The 16607-nt window shown below is 41.6% G+C and overlaps 1 long non-coding RNA gene across 2 annotated transcripts in view; it reads left to right on the top strand.

Moving 5' to 3' along the window:
- The window catches only part of LOC138751347 (uncharacterized), a 209538-nt gene that overhangs the window by 98593 nt on the left and 94338 nt on the right, over positions 1-16607 (top strand). Inside the window, exon 4 of one of the 2 annotated variants that reach the window (XR_011349851.1) lies at positions 783-1498. The exons of the other annotated variant lie outside the window; for it this stretch is intronic. This is a non-coding gene — a long non-coding RNA (uncharacterized lncRNA). Of the gene's footprint in view, positions 1-782; positions 1499-16607 lie in introns of those variants that run through there. 2 annotated transcript variants of the gene reach the window in all.

Genomic DNA, 16607 nt, shown 5'->3' with positions numbered 1-16607 from the left:
AAAGTGAAAATGTTTTGGGAAGAATTAAATCAGATACTAAATAAAATTACAAAAAATAACATACCAAAAAAACTAGAGATATTTATTTTAAGTAACATAAGAAGTAGAGAATTAAGCCTTGAATTGGATAAAGTGCCAAAAAATTCATTATGATAGCTTTAGCGATAGCAAAAAATGTATAATGTCAACTTGGAAAATGGAAGAGAGCATGAGTAATGGTACATGGAAATGAATAAATGTATTCCATTGGAAAAAATAACATATAATTTAAAAAATAAAGTCACAATGTTTGAACAAATTTGGAAACAATTCATGGAACATATCAGAGAGAGCTTGCCTTGGACCTCCATCCCCTAAAATGAGAATGAAAATGATAAGAAGACAAAAGGACTAAATTCAGTGTGTAATAAATAGATGAAGCATTTTTCTTGTTTATTTTCCTTTGTGTGAAAATATTGTATTGTATATGTTGAATATTTATGGGTTTTGGAGGGGGTTGGGTAGAGGGGAGGGAAGGAAAGGTAGGGGGAAAAGTGGAAAAAAGACCACTGTGTAAATTTAATGAGATACGTTTGTATATATTTTGGTTGATATGGTTCACAGTGTGAAAAATTTTAAAAATATTAAAAAAAATTAAAATACAGGGGTAGTAGGTTAATTGGTATATTTTAAATTTAAAAGATTTCTATCTCCACTGCTTTGCAGAATATTCCCAACATTCTCTCTTTTTATCTTGGATTTCTCATGGTCTGAGGCATTTTGCTTTGATTGTTTCCCAGCAGGTTGGTTCTCCCTCAGTCGAGAGCACAGCTGCCTCAGAGCAAGACGGTCAAGGGTTTGTGTCGCTCTGCAGACTGGAGTGAAACAATTCAAACTGAAGCTACAGAGTAGTACCGAGGGAGCACTGCATTGTCAGTGATGCACCTGTTGTATCAGGGGAATTGAAAAGATCCCATAATTCTGTTGTGAAGAAGAGCTTGGGACTCCTCTGTGGCATGTCAGAAAAACTTTTTCTGGTCACTATCATGTTTTTTTTAAATTCAATTTTTAAATTTAGAAATTCAGCATGGTAGCAGCCCCTTCCAGTCAATGAGCCAGTGCTGCCCAGAGACACTTATGTGACCTATTAACCTTCTAACCCTGTATGTCTTTGGAATGTGAGAGGAAACTAGAGCACCTGCATGAAATCTACGTGAACGAAGGAACACCCAACAGACAGCGCCAGATTCCAACTTGAGATACTAGCACTGGCATAGCTTTGCACTAACTGTAATATTTTTCTGCCTGCAAATTGGTTCTGGCAGGGACTGAACTGCATGCTAATGTAATTTGAACAATGTGACAGGTGATATCACAAGAGAAGTAATTTTTTAAAAATTTCAGAACCCCAGCATGTCCTGCATCTCCCAGACACACTGTATGATGGGGTCAAGAGTCAGGTACCACTGCACCTCTCACCTTGGGGGCACCAAGCCCAGCAGATACTGGTGAGGGGATTGTCTCCATACTCTTCACATTCAGGGAAGTGCTTAAGACTGATAAGATCTGCCAGGCAGGAGATGATTCCACTGTCAGATACACCTTTCCCTTCCCTCTTTATTTTCCATAGGGACCGCTCATTTTGGAATTTCCTCGTCCATTTATCCCTTCTCACTAATCACCCACTCTGTACTTACTCCTGTGACCACAAGAAATGCTCCATTTGTGTCCACACCTTCTCCCTCACCACCATTCAGGGCTCCAAACAGTCCTTTGAAGTGAATCAACACTTCACTTGTGAGTCTGTAGGGATCATCTACTGCATCCAGTGCTCCCGTTGCAATTTTCTCTGCATCAAGGAGACTGGATGCAGACTGAAAGATCATTTCATTGAGCACATTCAATCTGTCCAGGCAATAACAGGGACCTCCCAGTGGCCAACCATTTTAATTCCACACATCATCCCCATACTGACATGTCTGTCCATGCCCTCATGCAGTGCCAAACCAATGTTACTTGCAATCTAGAAGAACAGCACCTAATATTCTGTCTGGGCACTCTCAAACGAGACAACATTCATACCGACTTCTATTTCTCTTTACCCCCTGCCTCGTTTCTCTTTCCTTCATCCCTCTGTCTTCTTTCCTCTAGCTCCTCACCTCTTCCTTTCCTTCTAACAGAGAGCTACCCTCTGCTCTCTCCCCATGACTTCTTTCACTGCTACCCTCCCACCCGTATCCACCTGTGACCTGTTGGCCTTTGCTCCTTCCCCTGGCCCTTCCTCCCTCCTCTCCTCCTCCCCCCCACCATTTTATCCAGGCGACTGTCTGTATTTGCTTGTCTCTTGATGAAAGGCTCTGGCCTGAAACGCTGGTCACCCTTTCTCCCTATGGAAGCTGCATGAGCAGCTGAATTTCTCCAGCAGATTTGTGTACTGAGCTCGATGATCTGCCACATTTGCCATCATTCTTTCTGTGTTCTGGTCCTCAGTATTTGGCTGGCTGTGAGTGGGTCCAGTAGATTGAGGGTTACTGATGAATGACCCTTCTCCCCATCTGAAGCACTGGATGTCCCAGCTTCCTCTCACTGATGGAGAATGAGGTGGGGCTACAGTGGGATGAATCCAAAGTTCTGCCATTCGTGCCTCATTGCATTGACACCAAATGCCGCCAAAAATCCCACTTTAGTCACAAAGGACTTGAAATCTAAAACCCTTGGAGTTACCCCTTTTTCTTTGCTTGTGCAACATATTCTGAACTCCTTGGGAGATTAATTCATGAAATTATACTGATTCATTATTCTCAATTTAAATTGAGTGAATGGTAATTGTGCAAACCACGGTGAAAAAATGTAAATGTCTGAGCCCCGTTTTGAATCCTGAATTAATTTACTCTTTGATAGTCTCACCGTTAATCTAGTTACATAGCTCAGAGGTAAGCTTTCAAGCTGAAAATCGTTTGATGGGAAAACATCTGGGGAATCTAGGCTCATTCTTAATCTTCTCTGATTGACACAAGCAGGTTAATCAGAAATATTCACCTATTCTGCAGGAATTAAAGGGAATTAAGTTCCAAGTAAATATTAAGGGGATGTTTGAGATGATATGCGTTCAACGAATATGAAGGGGGTGCAGAGACATCAGGTGCAAGAAGCAGAGTTTTAGTTTGATTTGGACATCATCTTCAGCACACGCGTGTGGGCCAAAGACCCTGTTTGTGTGCGGTACTCTTCTATGTTCTATAAAACCTGACAGGTATAGTTTTCCAGTAGAGCCATCTGCCAATCCAACAATGAGAACTGCTGGAGAATTCAAAATGAGTCAATATATCAAACTATGAACAAAGGAAGTTAACCTGCCCTCAAGAGGGTTGTCAGGCCAATCACATCATGTGACCTATAGGTTAAGGGAGGAGCTTTTAAGGAGGAAAGAGAGAGAGAGAGATGTAGAGGATTTAAGGAGGGAATTCTGGAACTGGGGTCCCAGCTGTCAAATGCTCAGTTGGCAACGTGTGTGTGGAGCAGATAAATTCTAGGATGAGCAAAGAGTTGGAGTGAGAGGAATGTGACTCTAAATATACCTCATGGCTGGGCATTACGGCACACAGGGTTGATTTCCCCCCCCCCCCCCCACCCCCCAGTCCTGGGAATGGGGCCCAGCTCCAGGCTCTCCATAAAGTGCTCCCATACAAGATATGTTGAGCAACTAAACACTTCAAACATAGTTGGGAGGAGATCATCCAGGAATGGCCAGGAGTAAAGTGTTGAGCAGGCAAAAAATCGCTGCTGGAACTCAGCAGGTCAGACATCATCTATCCATCGAAATGGCATTAACATTTCAAGTAGAATACTTTCATCAACATAAAATGAAGTGCTGTTGGGAGTTGGCACGTTTTCCTGTTGGAGAACTAGGGGTGGAAAGATATTTACGCTGGTGTGGAATGTAGAACAGCAATTGTGAGGGTCCAGTCCTGGACCTTGACCTCCAAACCCTTGACCCACGTCGACCCTTACTCATCACTCTGTGTGTTTTGCCATCAACTAACTCTCAGTCAGGCAATGCAAAATGTTGGACTTGTTCTTAATTCTCCATATTCTTCTCACCTCTTCTGGTCACACAGCCTCCCATTCATCCTGAAAACATCTGTCGTCCTCCAGCTTTACCTTGCTGAACATCCCTGACTTTAATCACTTTACCCTCCCTAAACCTCCTCACCTCTGCCTCTCTCTCGAAGGATGAGAGGTAACTTAATAGAGGTACATATGATTATGAAGGGCTTAGATAGGATGACAGCCAGCATTTTTCCCTGGCGCGACAATAGCTATTATTAGAGGACGTCTATTTAAGGTGAGTGGATGAAAGTTTAGTGAAGATGTCAGAGTTAAGTTTTTTTTCCCCAGAGACAGTGGTGGGTGCCTGGAATGCATTGCCAGAGGTGCTGGTGGAGGGGGGGGGGGGGTCAATAGGGACATTTAAAAGACTCTTAGACAGAGGCATGTAAAAAAAACAGAGGGTTATGAGTGTGTGGTCAGGAAGAAATAGGTTGTTGTGGAGCAGGCTTACATAGGTCAGCACAACATTGTGGGCTGAAGGGCTTGTTCTATGGTGTAATATTCCTTGTGCTATATTCTCTCATCCTTTAACATCCCTTACAATATTTCCTTTTGATTAAACTTTTGGAGTTGACTCTTTTGTCACACAGAATTGGTTTGATAACATCAATGAGAGGGAAAATGTGGAATTTGGAGAGAAAAATATATGAGCAGATCACCCTGAAAAGAATCATGAAAACTCCTTCTAAAGAGAGTTAGTGAGAGTTCAGGATCAAAATTCTCTGATGGAGATGAAAGATTTGGGAATTATCGATAACAAAGCTTATTGAAGATTTGGTCAGGATACAAAAGGAATTATTGGACATGTATAGGGAACAAGAATCAAGTGAAGAATATATAAGAAAGAACTTAAGGAGGAATTAGAAAAGGAAAACAGTGTGAAATATCCTTGGTAATCATGATTAAAGAGAATCACCAAGACATTTAGTAAGCATATCAGGAGAAAATGGGTAGCCAGGGGAAGTTCTCTTAGATACCTAAGAAGTAATCTATGTGTGGAGCCAGGTGACATGAGCAAGATAATACTTCTCATCTGTATTTATTGAGGAGAAAGGCATGGACGATACTGAGTTCAAGGAGGGGATGTGAATAATATAGAGGAAATGTCGTGGAACACATTATTAATGATAAATCTACAGAATTGGATCAGATCTATTCAGGATGCTCTGGTGATGGAAGAATGTTAGTACAATGTCTACGACTAATAGTGTGCTGTAGGAACCAGAGCTAGGATCCTTTTTTGTATTATATAGTAACAATTGTGTCTGAGTAGAGGAGGTATGATTAGTAAGGTTACAGATGGTATGAAAATCGGCGGTGTTGTGGATAGGGAGGAAGGCTGTGCACAGCATGCATGTGAAGTCAAATAGGGGTAGGACATATACAGGAAAGAGTAGAGGCCAAGGAATTTTAATGACCAGAAGGACATGGGATTGTAGAGCTAAAGGGGCAGCACGGTTAGCGTAGCGGTTAGCGCAAGGCTGTTACAGCGCCAGTGACTGGGACTGGGGTTAGAATCCATGCTGTCTGTAAGGAGTTTGTACGTTCTCCCTGTGTCTGCGTGGAGTTTCCCTGGGGGCTCCGATTTCATCCCACCTTTCAAAATGTACTGGGGTTGTAGGTCATTTGGGTGTAATTGGGCGGCACGGGCTCGTGGGCCGAAAGGGCCTGTCTATATGTGCTGTATGCTTAAATATAAAATTTAAATTTACATTTAAAAAATAAATTTAAAGAAAGAATTATTGTCAGTGGGCAGATAGCAACTTGTTGGGTACCACAGGCATCAGTACTTGGGGCCCCCGTCTCAACATTAGCCACAGAAACCAAGGGTCATATTTGCAAGATTTTTTGTTAATAACTATGTCGGATTGTTTTGGGAAAAGCATGTTAGGAAAGGCATTTGGACAAACTGGGGGAGGGTGTGAAAACATGACAGATGGAATAAAATGTGTAAATATTAAAAAAATCTTCAGGCCTTACAGCCCATCAGGTACAAACCACAGGTACATGCTTCAGGTACATACTCTAGGTACATACCACAGGTGCATTCCACAGGTACAGGTACATGCTACAGGTACATACTGTAAGTACATACCACAGGTACATACTACAGGAACATACCACAGGTGCATATCACAGTTACGGGTACATGCTACAGGTACATACAACAGGTACAGGTACATACTGTAGGTACATACCACAGGTACAGGTACCTATCACAGGTATATACTGTAGGTACAAACCACAGGTACATACCGCAGGTACTGGTACATATCACAGGTACATACTGAAGGTACATACCACAGGTACATATCACAGAAACTTTTCACAGGTACGTACTGTAGGTACATATCACAAATACCACAGTTACAAACCACAGGTCCATATCAGCCCTTAGAGAAATAATCCCATGTCCCATCCCCCTCTCCTTTTCTCCATGTGTCCTTGCAACTCATTGGTACCTCTTTAATCCCTTTTGCCATTAACCTACACCAGGTGGTACTTTAAAGCAGCCAGCCAGTCTATCAGCGCACATATCTATGGAATGTGGGAGGAAACCAGAGCTGCTAGGGGAGAACCCATATGGTCACTCCACAGAGACAGCTCCCAAGGTTGATTGAACCTGGTTTCTTGAGGGGATGTGGACAGAGACTGATGGATTTCTGCCATTAAAGAGTCATGAAGTCATACTGCATGGAAATAGGCCCTTCAACCCAACTTGCCCATGCTGACCAAAATGTTCCATCCCCACTCATCCCACCTGCCTGTATTTAGCCCATAATTCCTCTAAACCCATCCTATCCATGTATCTGTCTAAATGTATCTTAAACATTGCAATAGTACCTACCTCAATTACCTATTTGAAAGCACATTCCATACACCCACCACCCTCTGTGTAAAAATGTTAGCTCTCAGGTTCCTGTTAAATCTCTCCCACACACCTTAAACCTATGACCTCTGGTTACTGATTCCCCTATTCTGGGTAAATCACTCTCTGTGTTTAACTGATTTATTCCTCCCATAATTTTGGACATCTCTACATGAGATCACCTCCTCATCCTCCTGGGTGCAAGGAGTAAAGCCCAAAGCTGCTCATTCTCTTCCTATAGCTCAGGCCCTGGAGTCCAGGCCACATTCTCATAAGCCTTCTCTTCACCCTCTCCATCTAACCTGCAATGTGATGACCAAAACTGACAACAGTACTGCAAAACAGAGGATTAAGCAAAATGGGAATAGTGCAGGCAATAAACACTGAAGGAGAATAGTAAACAGTAGAGCAGGCTCAAAAGCCAATGAGTTCTTGCTCCTATTATGTTTGTATGTTCTCATAAGTATATGATTTGGGACATTCTCCTACTGTGAAGACTCGATTTGTGCAAGTTGTTGTAACATCAAAGGATGTTTTAATTTATCCTATTGTGTGGATGGAATTGTTTGCATGCTGAGCAAGTTCAACCTGTATTGGAGATCTGGCCACCCAACCCTGTATCTTGGATTAGTGAGTTTCTTTGATAATTTTGGGAAGTATATAAGACCAGAAGAAGTAGGAACAGTATTAGGCCATTTTCCCCATCAAGTCTGCCCAGCCATTCCATCACGGCTATCATTTTCAATCCCATTCTCTTGCCTCTTCTCCATAACCTTTGATTCCCTTCCTAATCAAGAACCTATCTACCTCACTCTTAAATCTACCTAATATCTTGGCCTCCACAGCCATCTGCGGCGGCAACAAATCCCAAAGAAATTTCTCCTCAGTTCTGTTCAAAAGGGACATATTTTGTATTCTGAAGCTGTGCCCTCTGGACTCAGACTCCCCCACCATAGGAAACATCCTCTCCATCCTCTTTATCCAGTCCTTTCAGTATTCAATAAGTTTCAATGAGATTTCCTTTATTGTTCTGTGAGAACATTCCCAAAGTCATCAAGCACTCCTCATATAATAATGGGGATCATTCTCGAGAACCTCTCCAATGCCAACACATCCTTTCTTAGATAAAGAGCCCAAAAGCTGGAATACTTGCTCTTGTCCTCTGCTCTCTGTGCTAGGGCATCTCAAGGACTGGAATCGCTAAGACCACCTGGGATTAGAAATGCAAAGGAGCGAGGAAAGCAAAATGCCTTTGACGGTACGTCCAGTTCCTTAGCAACAGACAGATGCTGTCTCTCAGCAACCAAGGGTTACTGAAGACTGCACCAATTAAGTGACAACTTCATATGACTTTTAACAGTAGAAATTGGATCATGAATGAAGGGAAGGTTCCAAAGCACATTGGGTGGGATAGAGTTGAGTGATCTGTGGCAATTTTACTGATGCCTATTTTGTGATGAAATATTAAATGGAGTTAAATAAATACCTATATTTACAACTATATGAACAATAACTATATTTAACAATTATTCACAAGGGACAATACAAATACAGGTCCATAAGTCTGCACTGATCCATGATGCTAATCTAAACTAATCCCTTGTGTCTGCACGTGGTCCATCTGCCTGCATTCCGTGCCAGTTAATGTGTCTGCCTACACATTGTATCTGCTTCAAACATTCACCCCCCCCCCCCAACCCCACCTCACAGCAGCAACCAAGCATTGGGTCCAAAGGGCACTGTAAATCTCCTTTAAACTTTCCCCTTCTCTCCTTAAATTATGTCCTCAGGAAAAGCCTCAAACCGTCTACCCTCATAATTATATCAACTTTTATCAGGATGCCCCTCAGCTTCTAACACTAAAAGGTAAACAAAGCATGTTTGTGCAACCTTTCCTTGAAGTCAATACCCTCCAGCATCCTGCAGAACTGCTTCTATCTATCTATCTATCTATCTATCTATCTATCTATTTATCTATCTATCTATCTATCTATCTATCTATCTGTCTATCTATCTATCTATCTATCTATCTATCTATCTATCTATCTATCTATCTATCTATCTATCTGTCTATCTATCTATCTATCTATCTATCTATCTATCTATCCATCCATCTACTTACAGCTCTGCAGGAGCCCATTCTGATCCATTAACCTGTTGGGCCCAATTACACCCTATTAACTCTTCAACCCTCTAAGTTTTGGAGAATGGGAGGAAACCAGGGCATCTGGAGAAAACCCAGATGGGGAGAATGTAAAAACTCCTTTAGGCAGTGCCAGATTCGAACCTGGGTTGCTGATGCTGTGGTAGTGAACCACTACACCACATAGTGGTATGTACCTACAGTATGTACCAAATACACCACAGAAGGCCTTCTTTCCATATTCAGTTAATACCTTTTGTCTGTTGGTCTGTATTTCTTCCCCTTCACAGTCTTCCCTTCTCCTCAGCCTCTCAATTCAGGCACCTGTCTGCTTTTTATTCATGCCTTAAAGAAAGACTCAGGCTCAAAACATTTTTTATATATCTTTATCTCCTATGTATGCCGTAAGACCTACTGAGTTCCTCCAGCATTTCGGTGTTTTTACTGTGGAATTTTCTGCCCAAGAAAGCTGTAGAGGCTGCTTCATTAGATATATTTAGGACAGAGTTGGATAGATTTTTAGACCATGGTGGGGGTGGGGGGGGGGGGGGGAGGTTAAGGGTTAAAAGGAACAGGAAGACAGGTGGACAGATCAGTCATGATTTCATTGAATGGTAGAGTAGGCTTGATGGGACAGATGGCCGACTCCTGCCCCTATTCCTTATGAATTATAAGGAGAGGCAGAATAGGCTGGTACCTTTCTCCTTGGGGCACAGGAGGTTAAAGGTTAAAGCCTTTACAGATGTTTATAAAATCATGAGGTGCATCAATAAGGTAAACAGTCAAAGGCCTTTTCCGAGGATAGGAAAATGTAAAACTAGGGGCCATGGATTTAAGATGAGAGGGAAAAGATATTCATGGACCTTTTTCTTACAGAGGATGCTGGGTGTATGGACCGGGTTGCCAGTGGAAGTGGTAAAGGGAGGAACAATTATAATGTTCAAAAGTCATTTAGAGAGGTACATGGATAGGAAAGGCTGAGATGGATATGGATCAAACACAGGGTAATGGGATGTTTGGAAGCATGGGCATGAATAGGGATATGGATGAAATTCAGGGCAATGGGACCAACTCACATAGATACCTTGGTTGGCATAGACAAGTTGGGCTGGAGGGCCTGTTTCTGTGCTGTGCTAAGTACATGAAGGCCATATAAAAATGATGGATCTCCCAACTCGAATGCATGGAACCAGCCCTCTAAACCAATGTGACGAAAATTTCTTCTTCCTGTTTAAGTCACTCAGCCCATATCCTGGAGATGGAGAGAGGTTTGTTACCAAGACCTGCCATTCCCTGCTGCATTGGATAGCACAGCAAATTTCAGTCCCCTGCACCAGATGTGGAGAATGTCAGCCAAGACTTGCCTGTGAATGCTCTGGTGATTTATTGCAGAGCTGCAGTCCCTCAGAGGGTTTGCTATGTACATTGTGGCCATGAGATGGCGCAGATGGACCAGATTTTGTGCCCTGAAGCTGTGCTATCCGGCTAAAAGGAATATACAGGTCCTTGGTCAGAGGAAGCTGGAGGTGCATCTCAAAGGGGTGGGAGCAGTGGAGAGGTTTGAGGAAGGAAAACGAAAGGACGCGTGGTGTAACCATTGTATAATGGTTTATACCATTGTATAACTATTGGACACAGTGAAATGAAGCAATGGTCAGCAGGTAATTAACATAGATGGGGGAAATCAGATTCAAGATTCAAGTCATTGTCATGTAATAAAAAGTGTCATATTACACAAAATTGCCTTTTGTCTGCTGTAAGGCAGACAGATTCACATCAGCAGAAATTGCCTGAAACGCTTCTTAGAGTCAAAGATAAAAAAAGAGTCCCCCTCCCCCCCACCCTCAGAGTAACTAAGTGTCCATGGATTCGCCTTCTGTGCTCTTGCAGCCTCTGCAGCCATAGAGTCCAGTCCAAGCCATCGGCATCTCGAGCTCCAGATCTGAACCTCCAATACGATTAGGAACCGCATCCCGGTTCCAATACTGGTACCCATTCAACCAGTTCTGAGCCAGTCTCTGGCAGTCTGGTGCGAGTCTCTTGACCGCAGTCTCCAGCAGCCCACAGCCTGCATGGGTTCCTCTCTTTGAGTCACCAACAGCCCACCGCCTGCATGAGTCCTTCAGCCGCAGAACCCCTCACTGGACCGCTATAGTGGTCACTGTACCATGGATTGTCTCCTCTGCCTCTCCTTCTCAGACTGGGGTTGGTCTCCCTGTTTTCTGGTGCCCTGCACCAGCCCTCCACTTCCCTGGGGTCTGCAACCCCTTGTGGTTGCTACCAATCATAGGCGCCACCATCTTGGATTTTATATGAAACTACCGTCAGCTCCTTTAAGGGCCATTCAAAGCCTGTATGGAGCTGACAGCAGTCAGATTGGGTGGTTGGATGCTACGGGAGGGCTGTGTCTCCACTCCCTGCTCTCCATGGGTCTGCACCAGTGGCAATGCTGCCGTTACAGCAGTGTCGCCATTTGGTCTAAAGACTCTGAGGTTGCTGGTTAATAATGGGCAACCCTTTGGAGTTCAGAGTTTCTGCTGAAATAATGATGCTAAAGACTTCTGCAGACTTTGGAATATTCCAGAGGGCTCTGCGGACAAGGAAATCCATCTGGAGTGTGGCCACTGTTGGAGTGTCACAGAGCAGTCAGTTTGTAAAAACAGAGTAAGCTCCTACAACATGTGAATGACTAGCTGTTGAGCAAGGCTGAACATGGGGAAATGTAAACTGGGAACTAGCCTGCTCTTCCTGGTGACCGGGGAAGCTGAGAAAGCAGGCAGGGGCTCGGTGCAATGTCCCCATCCCAATGCTAGGCTCGCTGACAATGGAGCACTCCCTCGGCTGGCAAGCACTCCAGAGAGACGAGTTTATATCCAGCTTTTACATGAATTCAGTTCACAGTCGCAGTCTCAGCAGGGAAACAGGCCCTTCAGCCCACTGATCTCATGCTGACCAGACCTCTTTCAGCTCATTTCCAGTAATTTAACCCCACTTTCCCAACTCCCCTCAGATTCCACCACTTAACTCTCACTCCAGGTGCAATTCCCAATGTGCAATTAACCTTGTACATCTTTGGAATGTGGGAGGAAACGGGCACCCGGAGGAAACCAACACAGACTTGAGGAAAACGTACAAACTTCACGCAGGCAGCCTCCGAGGTCAGGATCATACCTGGGGCTCTGGTGACGTGAGGCAACTGCTTTACCCACTGTGCAACAGCTGGCAGTGAAGTAGAACCCAGTTGTTATTAATGATCAAAGACCTGCTTTATATGGTCTCCAAACACCTGCCAGTGAAGCAAATTCTGACTTGCTCCAATATCTGTATCTCAGCTCCAGCTGTGTGCCCTGTGGAATGGCCAGCAAAGCACTCAGTTCAATCTTCAGTTTACGGACGATTGATTAAAAACTGGCCAAAACCTAAAACATGAAAGAGCTTTTTTTTGCTCCCCCCTCCTCAGCGAGGAGCTGGAGCCCCCAGCCTTCAGGCGCAGAAGGAGAGCACTGGTGCTGAGCTGCAACTGGGGTTGTTATGTAGCCGGTCCAATGTACATTTGTAATGGGCCCTCAGGTCCTTGCCTCGCCTCCCCCCACCCCTCCAACTTTGCAGTCTGATGAACATTGATCCACTGCTTTCCTTCGAACCTTTCACCAATGTGAGCTGGATAGGCGAACAGTGCTTGTATGGACAGTGGGAGTGTGAACTACTCCGTGCGCGATGAATTGCTCATGGTTTTATTTATTTACAACAGCTAATTCTGGCCATTGAAACCTGTTCAGCCTAATTACACCCAATTAACCTACCAACTCCATATGTTTTTAGAGGGAACATCTGGGGAAACCCATACAGGCCATGGGGAGAATATACAAACAGTGCCAGATTCAAATCCAGGTTACCGGAACTGTAATAACCACTACATCATCATTAATTTTCCTCTTGATGTCATTTCGTCTCATCCCACCTCTTAAATGGGTGACCCTTTCTTGATAAGCAACAAACCCCTTCCCCACAGTTATAAATTTCCCCACAAACGGAAACACCTTCTCCAACAACACCCCAAGTCCCGCCTCAGCCTTGAACTTCAGCAGGTACTAACCTGGCCTGTCCAATCCTTCTCTTTTTTTTAAAATTTTTTATTTTTCACACCATAAATCACGTTAGCCATGATATACACTTTTTCTTTTTCACACATATACAGTGACTTTTTCTCCCCCCCCTCCCTCCTCCCAAGCCACCCCCCCACCCCCCCTCTCATCCATTTTAGGTATACAATCTAGGTTGCATTAAGCCAGTCAGACAATGTTGTCATTCAACAAAAATACACCAGAAATTCTACTGAGTCCATTCTTTTCTTCTCTTCTCCTTCCATCAACTTAGGTAATGTTTGTTCCCGGTAGGTTTTCACTATTGTATTTAATGTAAGGCTCCCATACTTGTTCGAATATTTCAATATTATTTCTTAAACTATATGTTATTTTTTCTAATGGAATACATTTATTCATTTCTATATACCATTGTTGTATTTTCAAATTATCTTCCAATTTCCAGGTTGACATAATACATTTTTTTGCTACGGCTAGGGCTATCTTAACAAATCTTTTTTGTGCATCCTCCAAGTCAATTCCAAATTCTTTATTTTTTGTTACTTAGGAGAAAGATCTCTGGATTCTTTGGTATATTGTTTTCTGTTATTTTATTTAATATCTGATTGAGATCATCCCAAAATTTTTCTACTCTCTCACATGTCCAGATTGCATGAATTGTTGTTCCCCTTTCTTTTTTACATCGAAAACATCTATCAGATACTGTTGGGTCCCATTTATTTAACTTTTGCGGTGTAATGTATAGTCTGTGTAACCAATTATATTGTATCATACGTAGCCTCGTATTTATTGTATTTCTCATCGTTCCAGAACATAATTTCTCCCATGTTTCCTTTTTTATCTTTATATTTAAATCTTGTTCCCATTTTTGTTTAGTTTTACCATTTGTTTCCTTATTCTCCTTTTCTTGCAGTTTAATATACATATTTGTTATAAATCTTTTGATTAACATTGTATCTGTAATCACATATTCAAGGTTATTTCCCTCTGGTAAACTCAAATTGCTTCCTAATTTCTCTTTCAAGTAGGATCTCAGTTGGTAATATGCCAGCGCTGTATCTCCAGTTATATTGTACTTATCTCTCATTTGTTCAAAGGATAAGAATCTACTTCCTGAAAAACAATTTTCTATTCTTTTAATCCCTTTTTTTTCCCATTTTCTAAAGGAAAGGTTGTCTATTGTAAAAGGGAGTAGCTTATTTTGCATCAATATTAGTTTTGGTAATTGATAATTTGTTTTATTTCTTTCTACATGAATCTTTTTCCAAATATTGAGGAGATGGTGTAATACTGGAGAAGTTCTATGTTGTACCAATTTTTCATCCCATTTATATAATATGTGTTCAGGTATCTTTTCCCCTATTTTATCTAATTCTAATCTCGTCCAGTCTGGTTTTTCCCTTGTTTGATAAAAATCTGATAGGTATCTTAATTGTGCGGCTCTATAATAATTTTTGAAGTTTGGCAATTGTAAGCCTCCTTGTTTATGCCATTCTGTTAATTTATCTAGTGCTATCCTCGGTTTCCCCCATCTCCATAAAAATTTCCTTATTATTTTCTTTAACTCTTTGAAGAATTTTTCTGTCAGTTGTATTGGCAATGCCTGAAATAAGTATAGTATCCTTGGAAAAATGTTCATTTTAATACAGTTTATCCTTCCTATCAGTGTTAGTGGTAGCTCTTTCCAATGCTCTAAATCGTCCTGTAATTTTTTCATTAGTGGATTGTAATTGAGTTTATATAATTGGCCTAGATTTTTGTTTATTTGTACACCTAGGTATCTTATTGGCTGCATTTGCCATCTGAATGGGGATTCCTTCTTAAATTTTGAGAAATCCGCGTTATTGATAGGCATTGCTTCACTTTTATTTATGTTTATCTTGTATCCCGACACTTCTCCATATTCCTTCAATTTCTTATATAATTCTTTCATTGATAGTTCTGGTTCTGTTAAGTACACTATCACATCATCCGCAAATAGACTGATTTTATATTCCCTGTCTTTTATTTTTATTCCTTTTATATTATTATCTATTCTTATCAATTCTGCTAGTGGTTCTATAGCTAGCGCAAACAATAACGGTGATAGTGGGCATCCCTGCCGCGTTGACCTGCTTAAGTTAAATTGCTTTGATACATGTCCATTTACTGTCACTTTCGCTAACGGTCCCTTATATAATGCTTTAATCCAATTAATATACTTCTCCGGTAAACTGAATTTTTGCAATACTTTGAACAAATAATTCCATTCTGCTCTGTCGAAGGCCTTCTCTGCGTCTAAAGCAACTGCTACTGCAGGTGCTTTATTTCCTTCTACTGCATGAATTAAGTTAATAAATTTACAAATATTGTCTGTTGTGCGTCTTTTTTTGATAAATCCAGTTTGGTCTAAATTTACCATTTTCGGTACCTGTTCTGCTCATCTGTTTGCTAATAGTTTAGCTATTATCTTATAATCTGTGTTTAGCAAAGATATTGGTCTATATGACGCTGGTGAGAGTGGATCTTTCCCTTGTTTTAGTATCACTGTAATTATTGCTGTTTTACATGAATCTGGTAAGTTTTGTGTCTCATCAATCTGGTTGATTACATCCAGGAGCGGCGGTATTAATAGGTCTTTAAATGTTTTGTAGAATTCTATTGGGAGTCCATCCTCTCCTGGTGTCTTATTATTTGGTAATTTTTTTATTATCTCTTGTATTTCTACTGTTCCAAATGGTTCTGTTAATTTATTTTGTTCCTCTATTTGTAGTTTTGGTAGTTCAATTTTAGTCAAAAATTCATCTATTTTCCCTTCTTTCCCTTCATTTTTAGTTCAGTATAAATGTTCATAGAATTCTCTGAAGTTTTCCTTAATTTCTTTTGGATTATATGTAATTTGTTTGTCTTTTTTCCTTGTTGCCAATACCATTTTCTTAGTTTGCTCTGTCTTAAGCTGCCATGCTAAGATTTTGTGTGTTTTTTCACCTAGTTCATAATATTTCTGTTTTGTCTTCATTATATTCTTCTCTACCTTATATGTTTGTAATGTTTCATATTTTATTTTTTTATCCGCCAATTCTCTTCTTTTAGTTGTATCTTCCTTCATTGCTAATTTTTTTTCTATGTTTACTATTTCCCTTTCCAACTGCTCTGTTTCCTGATTGTAGTCTTGTCCAATCCTTCTCCATGAGACCATCCATCTATTTCAATTGTGTGGCTTGGGAGTGATGTCACAAGTCTGGCTCAGTCCATGGAATGTGCAGTTGAAAGTACAATTAGAACAGCCATGATTATATTGAGTAATAGAGCAGCTTCCACCAGCGTTGTCTCCGCTCCATCCTCAACATCCATTGGAGCGCTTACATCCCTAACGTCGAAGTACTCGAGATGGCAGAGGTCGACAGCATCGAGTCCACGCTGC

Source organism: Narcine bancroftii, chromosome 1, assembly GCF_036971445.1.
Source record: "Narcine bancroftii isolate sNarBan1 chromosome 1, sNarBan1.hap1, whole genome shotgun sequence".
Lineage (NCBI taxonomy): Eukaryota > Metazoa > Chordata > Chondrichthyes > Torpediniformes > Narcinidae > Narcine > Narcine bancroftii.
The sequence above is the reverse complement of the archived record's forward strand: the minus strand, read 5'-3'. Positions and strand labels throughout refer to the sequence as shown.